The sequence below is a fragment of the Aptenodytes forsteri genome, unplaced genomic scaffold (genome assembly GCF_000699145.1).
Source record: "Aptenodytes forsteri isolate BGI_AS27 unplaced genomic scaffold, ASM69914v1 Scaffold119, whole genome shotgun sequence".
Classification (NCBI taxonomy): domain Eukaryota; kingdom Metazoa; phylum Chordata; class Aves; order Sphenisciformes; family Spheniscidae; genus Aptenodytes; species Aptenodytes forsteri.
The window spans coordinates 11885525-11897519 of record NW_008796165.1 but is presented as its reverse complement, the minus strand read 5'-3'; the positions used below and the strand labels follow the sequence as shown (position 1 = coordinate 11897519).

The 11995-nt window shown below is 46.0% G+C and overlaps 1 pseudogene; it reads left to right on the top strand.

Moving 5' to 3' along the window:
- LOC103905759 overlaps window positions 1-11995 on the top strand; it is a 106163-nt pseudogene that overhangs the window by 32700 nt on the left and 61468 nt on the right.

Here is an 11995-nt window from a genome sequence, read left to right as displayed (position 1 = left end):
GAGGAAGAGGTGAGGCCAGGGCAGCGCCTTGCACCCTGGCTCGTGCGCAAACCTCTGTGCAAAACCTCCCTTTCGCCAGACCCCTTTGCTTTTGCTTTGTTTCCCTCACGCAGAGCCCGCAGGAGCCGCTGCCCCATGAAGCCACAGGCTTTCCTTGCCCTCGCGCCCCAGCCCCGCCAAAGCAACGCCGCCAGCCACCCAAAGGCATCTGCCAGGCCGCCAGCACAACTGTCTGCAGACTCCGCTGAGGAACCAGATGCGGGGAGGTGGGAGGAGGGGAAAAAAAAAAGAAAAAAAAGAAAAAAAAAAATCCCTTCCGCGGCTTGGCATCTGCACGGCACACGTGCCAAGTGGCGCGGGAGCAGGGGGAGAGGAAGCGGCTGGGGGGTATTTGGCACCCCCGCAGCCCACAAACGGTTTGGGTTTGAGCTGAGAAACAAGCGACATGCGCTAATGTAAAGTGTGTGTTTTTTGAAATTTGAAAAGCCCGTGTTGAAGTTAAAACAAAACGCCAACCGGTCGATTCTGCAGGCTGAGTTCAGCAGCATTGAAATCCTCCTAATAAAGGGGTCCTTTTGGGGTTGGGGGGTCTGTGCACAGGCTACGTGGGGTGCAGTTGCAAAAAGGAGTTCCCCCATCCTTATCTATTTCAGGAGGCGTTGAAGGTATCCTGGGACTGTTCAGCACCGATGGTCGGCTCGTACAGTAACAACCCACTTGATTGTTTAATGTTCAAGCCTGTACAAGCTGCTTGAAGCAAGATATAAAGCAGGTGTTAGAAGCCTCTGGAAAGTTTGCTGTCAATTACTGTGATTTCCTCTTCCCAACAAAGACTTAAAAGCTGAATGGATCTTTTCAGTTATGTAAATGCACTTTTCCATAAATACTTATTTTGCAGCAGAAACCCAAGAAAAATGCCTGTGGGGGCTGGTGTGTCTAGTTAGGGACTGATCTAATCCCGCTTACGTCGTTGAGGTCGCGGAGGTATTCGGGCTGGCGGGGGGCTGGGTCAGCTCTGAGCGTGGGTGTCCGTGGCTGCCATCCCGCTGTGGGTGTGTGTTGCTCCCGGGGTGGTTTGCAGGGCGTTTCTGCACATCCCCGTGCACGCTCTGCTCTCCAGTGGGCAGCAGGACTGGGACAGGATGTGTTTTTCAGTTTTGCAAAATCTTAATCTAATAGGAATTGTCTCTCTGCTACGGATTTATTAGGAGAAAACCTTCCCCGCACCCTCAAAGTTGAGAGGAATTTATGTGCACCAAGGTCATGAAGACTAGTCCACCGCTCCTTGTTTCTGAAGAGCCAGAGGTTTATTCAGCTTCTGAACTGTGAGCTGAAACTCCTTTGCAGACATGGCTGGATGTGAGTTTTTTTTCTCTTCACTGCAAAGGCTGCATGCTGGGGAATAGCAATGCAGTGGGTGAGACTGGGGGGACAGGGCTCAAGCTTCACTCTCAGACTGGTGGGTGTCTGATGGCTTCAGTAGATGATGATGCCTGCCACTGGCAATGTGCTTTTGGGGAGGGAAATCTAAGGGAAACTGTGTGGTGGGCTGCTTTTACATGGCATCTTAAAAATCTTTAGAGAACAAGAAAGTGGTAAAGATTTTGTTTCTGTATCTCGTTAGTTGCCCAGGGTGACTTTTAGTGGATTAAGCTAATTATTTCAAGGAATGTTTTTTTCTTTAATGCAGTTTTTGCAATTCAAAAACCATTTAAATATTTTTTTTTTCCCCCAGTGCATTCAAGTACCTAAAGTTTAGCAAATTCTGGATGTATTTACCTGCATGCACTCAAGCTGATGACTACCCCAGTGCCAGTTAAGACCTTTCCAGGAACAGCTTGATCCCATGTTTCCCCATTACCTTGTTCCAAAATGGGTTGAAGAGCTGTGTATGGGTAGGAGGCAGCACCAGGTCTCCAGGAGCATTGCTTCAAATCTTCCTGCGGTCACTGAATTTCTAGGTTACTTGTTAAATTTGGCTTGTGCCCACCTGTGTTTTCCTACCGCATGGAGGGTTTGGCAAGCTGGGGCCACCAACCGAGTGTGAAGCACTTGGATGCCATGGTGACAAGGGCTATGTTTGTGCCCAGGGAGCACGACATTTAGGGAGAGCTCTAGCCCTGCAAAGCAGACGTGTTGAAGAACATATCATGTATGAGTCTCTTTTAAGTGTTCCCAAAATTTACTGAAGAAATTGCCAGTATCTCACTAGCGAGCGAGGCCTCCCATGGGGACTGCTCCAAAGCGTGCCGAGCTTGGCTCGCTCTCTGCTCCGTAAGTTAGCTGGGGAATGACTTCCAGAGCCCCACTGTGCTGCTTCTGCTCTTGCATTTGCAGGAATCGCAGCAAGAATAAAGGATCCACTGAGGGCTGCTAAACACAGACTTAACCCCTTGGGAGGGGTCCGAGCTACAAGTCACTGCAAGGTGGGAGACCACAGAAGGGAAATATCAAAGCCCTCTCCCTAGGAAAATGCAGCTGTGGGAGGGAGCAGCAGTGGGGAGACACTGTCAGAGGGGCAGCACCTAGTTTGGGTGCTGGCGTTGGGCTGTGAGTTGTATGGGTTTGCACGTGGTCTCGCCAGGCAGCTCCCACTGCAGGACTGGGCATTGGCAACAAGGATTTCTTTCAGTGGAAGCAGGATGGGCTTTCTGGGACACCAAATCTGTAGTATTTAAAGATCACAACTGATGTCTTAAATTCCAGGGAGTTGGGGGGCTTTTTTTGGAAATAATATGATCACTATGTTCTAAGTTTTTAGAGAATCTGGGGGTTTCATTTTAATTTCCCCCTCTTTCCTGTAGGACTGATGCTGCTGTACATGCATGATGACACAGAAAGCCTAAAGGATAGTTTTACCATGCAGCTGACAGATGGCAAGCGCACAGTCCAAGGGACATTTTACATCTACATCATGCCAGTCAACGATGAAATCCTTCATCTTTCCAGGTTAGCTATCTAAGTGACATTCAGTGCATAAAGACTTACAAAGGAAAAAAAAAAGAAAGAAATGGAAGCAACCCATCTCCCCACCAGCATCTCCAAGCCCACCCACAGTACAGAGGAGATCTTGCTTTCATTGCATGTGTTATCCCTGAAAGCTGGTTCATAGCAAGGCTGTGCTTGCTGCTGCCTGGTGCAGGACCGTGACAAGCCACACAATACCATCCAGCAAAAAACCATTCATGCAGAAATAGCTGGTTTGTGGTCTCCAAGCGGAGGCTTGTTTGTATTTAAGTTAGTGGCAAAATTCTGGTTGTCTTCAATTAGGCCAGAGTTGCTCCTTTTTCACACCCTACGACTCTCTCCCACTTCCTTTATTCTCTTCTGTATGTTTTCTCCATTCCCTTTAATCTATTTTTAACAGTGAATCTTGTTGGGAATAACATGGTGTGGGGGTTTTTTTTAATATTTAAGGTCCAAAGCCAGTTGAAGGCAGTGTTAATGCTCACATTCCTTTCAAGAGAGCTGAGTGCCACCTCTGAGAATAAGGCCTCAAACAAAGAGGGGGAGCTACTCGGAGAGTAAGATTAATTAATTGTCTCTGCGAGCAATAAAGTCCTTCTGATACCCTTTCACCATAAAATAGTTTATTGAAAGGTTTTTGAATGGCATGGCAAGTCTAAACCCTGTCATGAGCACGCAGGTATGAGCTTTTGTTTATTGGTTTGAGGAACGCAGGAAGAAACCTGGCCTGGTGGCATGTGAGACTGGGATGTGGGAGACGTGGTTTCACTCACTTCATGACCGTAACACGTGTTTTTGCCTAATTAGGGTTTCTACTCTTAATAATTCACAAGTTGAAAAAAATAAATCCTGTGGACTTGCTGAATCGTTCCAGAAATGCCAGATCTAGTCTAAAAAAAGAAGATTAAAATATTGATTTTGCTTCTTGCCTTATGTAGACCCTTTAAAAGATCTCCATGGGCCATAGGGGAAAAAGTGTCAGTAAGGCTAGTACTTCAGTGTCCTCTCTGCATGGTAACGGTAATGACATTTTCTTGACTCAAAAAAATAGTTTGTAGAGCTAAAAATAATTTCTATTCTTATCCCACAAGAACTTTTGGGACTTGAAAAATAAAACTTTTGTCTCAAAGAGAGAAGAAAATCAAGCACAAACTTGTATCCAGGTCCGGCTCTTCCCACTAGCAGGGTTTGAATCCCCATTTTCAGGGCACGAGAAACCTGTTTGATCACAAAATATCTGCTGAACTCTTAATTGAGAAGATAAGTACAAGCTTTCTTTTTGAGGCATAAATCAGTGCACGTAAGAAATCCCACGTTGTTCTGCCTGGGTGTCTGGGGCCCCTTTGCTGGGGTCCTTTTTGCAGAGGAAAGCAGAAAAATCTGGTGCGGTTGCCCCTCTCTGGAGTGGAACAGCAGCCCGTGGTGCACGCAGAGGGGCATTGACACTCAAAACGGCTTTGGCTCCATTCCCAGAGCATCACGTGTGTATTTTGAAAATTTTCATAGAAGTAGTAAACAACGAGAAGTTACAAAATGGGCACGTGTCCCTGCTTCCTACCAGCATTTCCTTAGGGGCTGGCGGGCACGGAGCTGTCGAGCCCTTTTGCTCAGGGGGAACGCTGCCAGCCTCCCCCTTCCCTCTCCAGCCAGGTCCTATTCTTGCATGGCTCAGGTCTGCTACCATGTCTTCTCCTTCATTCTACTCTCCTCTGCCTGTTCCCTTGGTCTGGTTTTCTTCTGCTGCATGTCTTGCCTTACTTTCCCCCATTTCTTGCAATTTCCCTCTTGTTGTCTACCTATCCTTGCTACTTTTTCTGTTTTCATGCATGTGAAATGGCTTTGCTGGATCCGTATGTTCACGCTTTCCGAGTGTGAGCAACCCCATGGAGATGCCCCTTATTTAATCTTTTAATTTCCATGTTATTTTCTAGTCCGTCGGAGGCGAGCTTCGTATCTCAAATCTCGTTTATGCGTTCCCAGTCCATGGAGAAAATTGACCCCTTTTGTAAGGGAAGGAAATGTGCCAGTATTACCATTTTCCACCAAGTCGTGGAGCTGGGAGTGTGCTCTCCTTTTGCTCAGAGCCATGAATCCGACTCGTAGTTTCATCAAAACCCGTGAGGCTGAAAGACAACATAAGAAAAAATCACGTGCGTGTACATGGCAAAGCTTTCTGTCCCAGTCCCACGGGAGCAGATTTGTTGAAATGTTTTTAAAAAATTCTATCAGCTCGATGCTAAGAGGATCCCGTTCATGCTTAATAAATTGGAGAAATTGCTCAAAAATACTTCATCCATATGAAAGTGTGAGCCCTGTACTGCTGCCAAGAGAAGTGAGACCTGTGGTGTCATGCCGAGTAAGTGATGGTCACATGAATTAGAAAAGCTTAGGTACAGATCCCTCGCTACCACAGTTTTCCCCGAGATGTGAAAATGTAACAGGGAAAATATTAAGCAGCATTCGGTCTTTCCAGCCAGATCTGCCTCTTTGGACACAATCACGGGCCACGTACCAAGCGGTGTAAGAGAGACCAAAAATAACATCTTTAAACAATCTAAGCTCCCTCTTCCACCACTTTGAAATTAGAAGTAACTAAGAAATAAGGAGCCTCAGGAGGAGCTGCTGCCTGTCGCCTGTGCTGGGAGCTCTACCAACACATCAATGCCGTTCCTGCTGCAGGTCATGCAGAAAAGCCAATGGCCTTTCTTGCAGCACATGCGTGTATTTTAATTATCCTTATCCAGCTTCTTTGTCTTAGCTAATTTTTGCCCAGCCTCTCTCCTTAGTACAGCTGCTTTTCCAACACCAGCCTGGAGAAGTTCCTTGGTTCCCAGGCACTTCAACTTCCATCCTGAGGAGCAAGGGTGACGCTGGAGGCGTTGGGACATAAATTATGCTTTAAGTTTGGACAAGAGAGTGTGTGAAGTGAGTAACCTCTGTGCAATGCGGAGACATGCTGAGCTCGAGGAAGTCTGGCTCGAATCGTTAACTCCCCTTGCTAAATGGCAGCGGCTGCCGCTGGTTTGTTTTTTCACCAGTGTCTCCCTTCCTGTTTCTTTTTAAAATTTTTTTCTCCCCAGAAGTATGAGTTTGGAAGTTGAAACAACTGAGAAAAGCCATTTCCAGTGTCGCGTCAGAAGCAGACACCAAAGATGCTCCAGGGGATGAGCTTGGCCGAACTGTCCCCGTGTGCCTAGGTCTGCAGATGAAGACAGCAGTGGCTTTAGGGCTTATATTTCTCCCTTTTCCTGGGGACGAGTGAAATCTTCAGCCAGCTCCTGCAGCAGCAGATTTGTTCTGGAAATGGTTTAGTTCATGACTTGACGTGGTTGATAGCGTAAGCAGCAAGACCAAACATAGGGTTTTATTTGAAACTTTCTCCTGCATTTAGGTGGCTTTGGTAGGTCCCCTGCAGGATTTCTTTCTCAGTTCCTCCTTGCCTCTGCTTCAGAGATGCCCATAATCTCCGTGCCTATCCCACCTGGAGCTAACACAGCACATCTATGGGCAAGGGGCAAGCTAGTAGCCATTCTCCAGCATCGCCCCGCAGCATCGCAGCCCTGCCGGGGAATGACTCGGAGGAAAAGCTTTGCCTCTTGAGCTCAGACCCTAGAAACTGCTTCTTCCTACACATCTCCCTCCACCATCCCTCTCCATAATGACACATTTTAGCTGACTTTTATATTGGTTCACTAAGCCACTGTGCTGTCTTCTTCCTTTTATAATTAAGCAACTCAAGAAATCCTCTGAGGTCAATAAATTCTGAGGAGGCTTACATAAAACAGAATATAAAGTGGAGAGCCCTGCCATCAGAAGCCAGTAAAAGTCAGCCTCTTTGCGCGACACCTCTGTAAATGGCATTATGTCATTGCCTAATATTAGTAAGGAACGGTAAGATTATGTTTTTTGTTCAGAGCTATAAAAAGTAATGAGTCTCACATAATTTACTGAAGCGAAGGGGAGGGGGGAGAGCACGAGAGGGGAGGAAGGCGACTGTAAAAGTGAACTTCCATTTTTTTGGGCATCCTGAGTGCATTAGGAAATCTAGCTCGTAACACCCAAATAGACTTTAATGTGCTCTGTCCCGTGGATTTAATTTATTTTGTTTTGCTTTGCTTGCCAGGAACACACACACAAAACCTTTCAGGAGTCAGGTGGTCTTGTTTCAGTAAATACAACATAATAATCATAAGCTGGAAAATACAGTGCTGCAAGCATCTCGGATGCTGCTGATCCCAGCTCAGTGAAGCCCATGGTATTATTCTCAATTTTCACAAACAGGGTGACATATTTCTGGTGCTAAATATTTACTTTCTCACCATAGGAATGTAAGTACCCAACCAACAGTTCTGTGGAGTCATTCATTTCGGAAGAGGAAGGAAGTGGTCCTCTAAGGGAGGCTTTGTGCTACCTACCTGAATATGCAGGTTGTGTGGGAGTTAAATACGAGCTGTGAGGGCTAGGGACGCAGCAGACCACTTCCCCACTATAAGCCAACACGTTTGTGAGCAATAATCCGTAATAAGGACCGGGCTTTACACGGAGAGCCAAGCGCTGTAGGCGATGGCTGGTTGGCTTTTCGTCCTGCTTGGTCCTAGTGAAGGTGGAAGTGTGTTGAAACGGGGTGGGAAGAGACCCCTGCAGACTGTGCTCAGTAAATACCAGTACTAAATCTCAGACTGGGGTGAGGGGGGGAAGTATTTTAGCAGTGATATTCTGCAACCAAAGGAGAGGAAGGCGCTTTTTTCACACACCATAACTGTTCACTAATGCATGCATGAACTAACTGTCCTTTCTGTCAAGCGCCTTCATTAGTATTCTTTTTCTTTCTGTACTGGAGTTAGACTGAAAGAGAGATTATATCAAAAGTTGGCTGGCTATCAGTTGGTCCAATTTTATGTGTTTTAAAATGTGTGCTTTTCATAGGGCTAAAAATTGGTCCAGAGCCTCTGTGTAAGCAGCAGCTACTAGGGCTGGTGCCTGTTAGCTCTCTTTTTGGATCCCCAATTGATTCTTGTGTGCTGTGAGATATTCATCCCATATACATGCAAGTCCCTTGAACACCACCGAGCTTTTCCGGAGCTCATCAGTGCTGATGAGCGGGGAATAGCGCAAGAGCCATCAGCAACAGCTAGCGTCAGGATGCGAAATAATCAATATTAATACATGGAAGTACATATCCAAAAAACCAACAGATACGGTGGCAGCCCTAGAAGATGCTTCAACCTGGTCAGTTATAAGTGGTTCTGGGTTGAAAAAGATGCAGTTTTGAATGCTCTAAGCTACGTCCTGTCCACTTCTGCTCCTCCATGTTCTAGTGTCAACACCAAGCTCCTGTTCTCCTCGAGGTACTGCAGTCCTACTCTCCCTGCGTATGTCTCAAATGATCCCTCTTTCTGTATTTCCAAGAGATCACTACTATTTTCTAACTTGCCTTCCTGATACCTCGTAATTTTTCTTAATTTTGCTATCGGTGGCAAATAAAAATGGTCAATAAAGGGCAACTTGCTTAGGGCCATCAGAGCTGCTTTTGCCCTTTTCTCTTTTTCCTTTCTGAAATTTTATCTAAGAAGTGAGAACTTCTGCATTTACCCAGAGTAGCAAGGTATGGGGCCACACAGCAGGCGTGTGTAGGACCAGCACCTCTGATAATGTCAGCAAGGGCTGCCAACCCTCTAGAAATCCTGCATGGGCCACAGCGTATATATGGTGCATGGCTTTATAGCCCACGTGCCGCCGATCCAAGGCTTTCTGGAGTGAGCCGGTGCTGCACAGTTGCTCTCCACATGTGCCGCAGGTTTGGCACGTCTCCGAAGCATTGGACCCTGCTCGTACGTGCTGCTCTGAACGCACCCACTGCAGACAGCTGGGAAGCCCCCGCCAGCCAGATGGTCGAAAAGCTCCCTGCACCTGAATGCTTAAAAGCATTTGTTTTCCAAAAAATTGTTTGTTCTCCAAAAAGGGTTTAGCTGAGACGTGGGCAGCTCTAGCTCTTTGCAGGGGGCTGGTGCGTGAAACCGCACCACGTCCCTTTGCCCATCCGCTACGAACGTTACCATGTCACCTGGGGTGTGAAGCTGCTGCTTGTGGTGTCTAGACTTGTGATTACTGAAAATTAATTAAACTGAAGGAAATTAGGCTGAAAGGGGAGTAGGCTCCTGGGAGGGGAAAATGGAAGAGAAAATAGTGTTAACCCTTTCCAGCTACTGAAATGGGAAGGGCTCTTAAATGCTCTCAAGGCCACTTGGATATATGTAGATAGTGAGTTGGTGTGATTTCAGGAGCTCTGCTCCTTACACGCTCAGACCCTGTGCAGGCAGTGTCCATAGCCCAGGTATGATGAGCACATCAGAAATGGGCCGTACATTCTCCCTCTGCCGGTGTCTGTTAAATAAGTCGCTTTATTGCTAGCCAGACCTGAAATAACTTGGAGATCAGCAGTAGGTTTGAAATGAGCTGGTCTGATTGTGGATAAGGTCAGGGGAATGGAGATGCTCAGATGTAATCCAATAATAAATCAGAGCTTTATGGGAACGGGACGGGAAGCTGGATGGGCGGCAGAGGGAAGCGGTTGCTGGTGGACCAGTCTCCTCTTGCTTTTGCATAGCCTCTTACCTGCTCTTCTGTCTCTTAAAGTCTCTCTTATATAGCTTTTCAGCATGGTATCTGAGTGCTTTGTGCCTTCCCCTTGGCATACAGCCACCATCTGGCTAGCGAGCAAGTACAAACTGTAACACCTGGGTGTCAGCTATGAACATTAGGGTGTGCTACAATGGACCCATCTGTAGTACTTGGCACACGCCGAAGATTTTTATATGTGGTTGGCTGAAAAGCAGGATCAGAGAGAGAGAGGAGGGAGAGCAGGGGAAGAGGGCTCTGCTGGGCATGCGGAGAACATCATTTTGGCAAAGGTGCCAGTAGGTTTCCATGGGCTTGTCTGCCTCTTCGCTCGGCTCATGCATTCAATAAAAATATCCAGGTTGCTTCTAAGAAAAGCAGGAGTAGATTTCCCCAAAGAGCAAGCTTAGAAGCCTCATTCTTTGTCTCTGGAGAATAAATCTAATGCTATAACTAGATTTAATAAGAATACATTTAATAGTAATAGATATAATAAAAACCTGATTTAATAATAACTAGTTTTATTGTTCTTCCACGTGAACCAGCTCTTGCTGACTGACCCCCTGAGCACCACAGGATTTCTAGCTGAATTTGGAGGGGGGAGTGCTCTGGTTTTCAGGCTGTGGCAGCTTTGACAGTGTTGTGTCCTGGAATAAATTTCAGTCGGGAGAGTATGGACAAGGGCTGCCTTTGGTATTTCCACACCGGTATCTCGAGCACAAAGAGTCATGATAGTTTCCAGTTTTACTCGATGGATGGAAAAAAACATGTCCCCATCTGAAAATGTCTATGTATCCGTGAGAAATCCCAGCAAAGGTAGGGAATGAGTTTACAGCAGTAAAAGGAGCCATAGCTTCTGGCATCAAGTTCAGCTAAGTGAAAACTGCAGTGCGCTGAAAGGAGAGGAAACTTTTTTTTTCCCCCTTTATGTGGCACTGATGTGTTTTAAAATGCATGGGCAAAGTTTTTAGTTTATTTCCTCCAAAGGGGCCAAGTCCTCCTGGCATTCTTATGAATAAGCTCATTAGAATAAAATCCATTATGCGCATAACTAATGACACAAATTTACAAATCTGTTGACAATTATGACCACATCCCTCATTGCATTTGCTAGTAGCTCACTGAAGTGACCAGGCGAAGGAGTTCAATCCAGAAGTTTTACAGCTCACGAGCTCCGAGTGCAGCCATGTGAGATTATTTCCCAACTGGATTACAAAGCTGTCATTAGGCAGGGCAACTTGGGAGGACCAGGGCACGAGACCGTAAACTGTCCTCGGGAGACCTGAAGTCATTTTGAAGGCAGGGCGAGATATTCCTGGCTGCAGAGACCATTTCCTGGCTGCAGAGACCATTATTTTTTTTTTTTTTTTTTTTTTTTTTTTTTTTTTTTAGCTGGGGGGGGAAACACATGCGCGTGCACACAAACGAGGGCTGTTCCAAGTAGTGCCTGGCGTCCTCTGGAAATGAATAGAAATCAAATTGAGACGCTGGTGTCCTCCGAGTGTTAAATATTTCCAAGTTCTTGCCAGGCGGGTGTAATTTATTGAATGTAGGTTTTGTGAAATAGTGCTCCTGTCAGGGAGAGATTGGCACCAGAGAAATGAAGGCGGCTAATTCTCAGGGGGTCCTCCCTGGCAAAAACCCTCTATTGAGTCCTCATGCTACTTGTGCTCATAACTGCCGAAAAACCAGGAGTGCCATCTGCAAACTGTGATTCATAAACACTCTGTCAGTCTGCCATCTACCCTGACATCATAAAATAACAAGAAGCAGCATTGTAATAAAGAGAGGAGGTTTGCAGTCGACCAATTAAATGCATCTAATTTATTTCTGTTACAGCTGAGGCTTTATTTATTAGTAAACAGCTGCATTTGTTACACTTTTTTTCCCTTTTTTTTTTTTCTCTTTACTAGGAGTGTGCCAACTGGCACTTTTGATAATCCATTAATCCTAAATAATCATCTGGGTACTTCATGCTTGGTAGGAAAAAAAAAAAGGCAAAAAAGGTTATTAAAAGTTAAAATGTAACCTTGCAAGGAGGCTGGAGAGCGCTTCACAGACCCAGATTTGCATGAGTTATGGCGAGCTTAAGTTTGCAGGCCAAGTCCTACGCTCAATTTACACCTGCAAGTAACCGGCGTGGCAGCCAGCTGAAAGGGCTATAAATCCTGCAGCAGGATCTGACCCTGTGGATATTTTTTTTAAGGACAGCCTGTTTGTGGTACAAGAGGAGCATTTTGCGTGTTTGGTTTACTTGCCTCCTCCTTTCTCAGCGCTAACTTGATTCTCAGCAAAGCTAAAAATCTGCTAATTGGTTGTCAAAGTCTAATTAGCTGATATTACCAAAGAAAAAAAAAAAGAGATAAGTTTGCCTTTTATAATTGGAGCTGAACCCCCCCCCCCCTCCCCC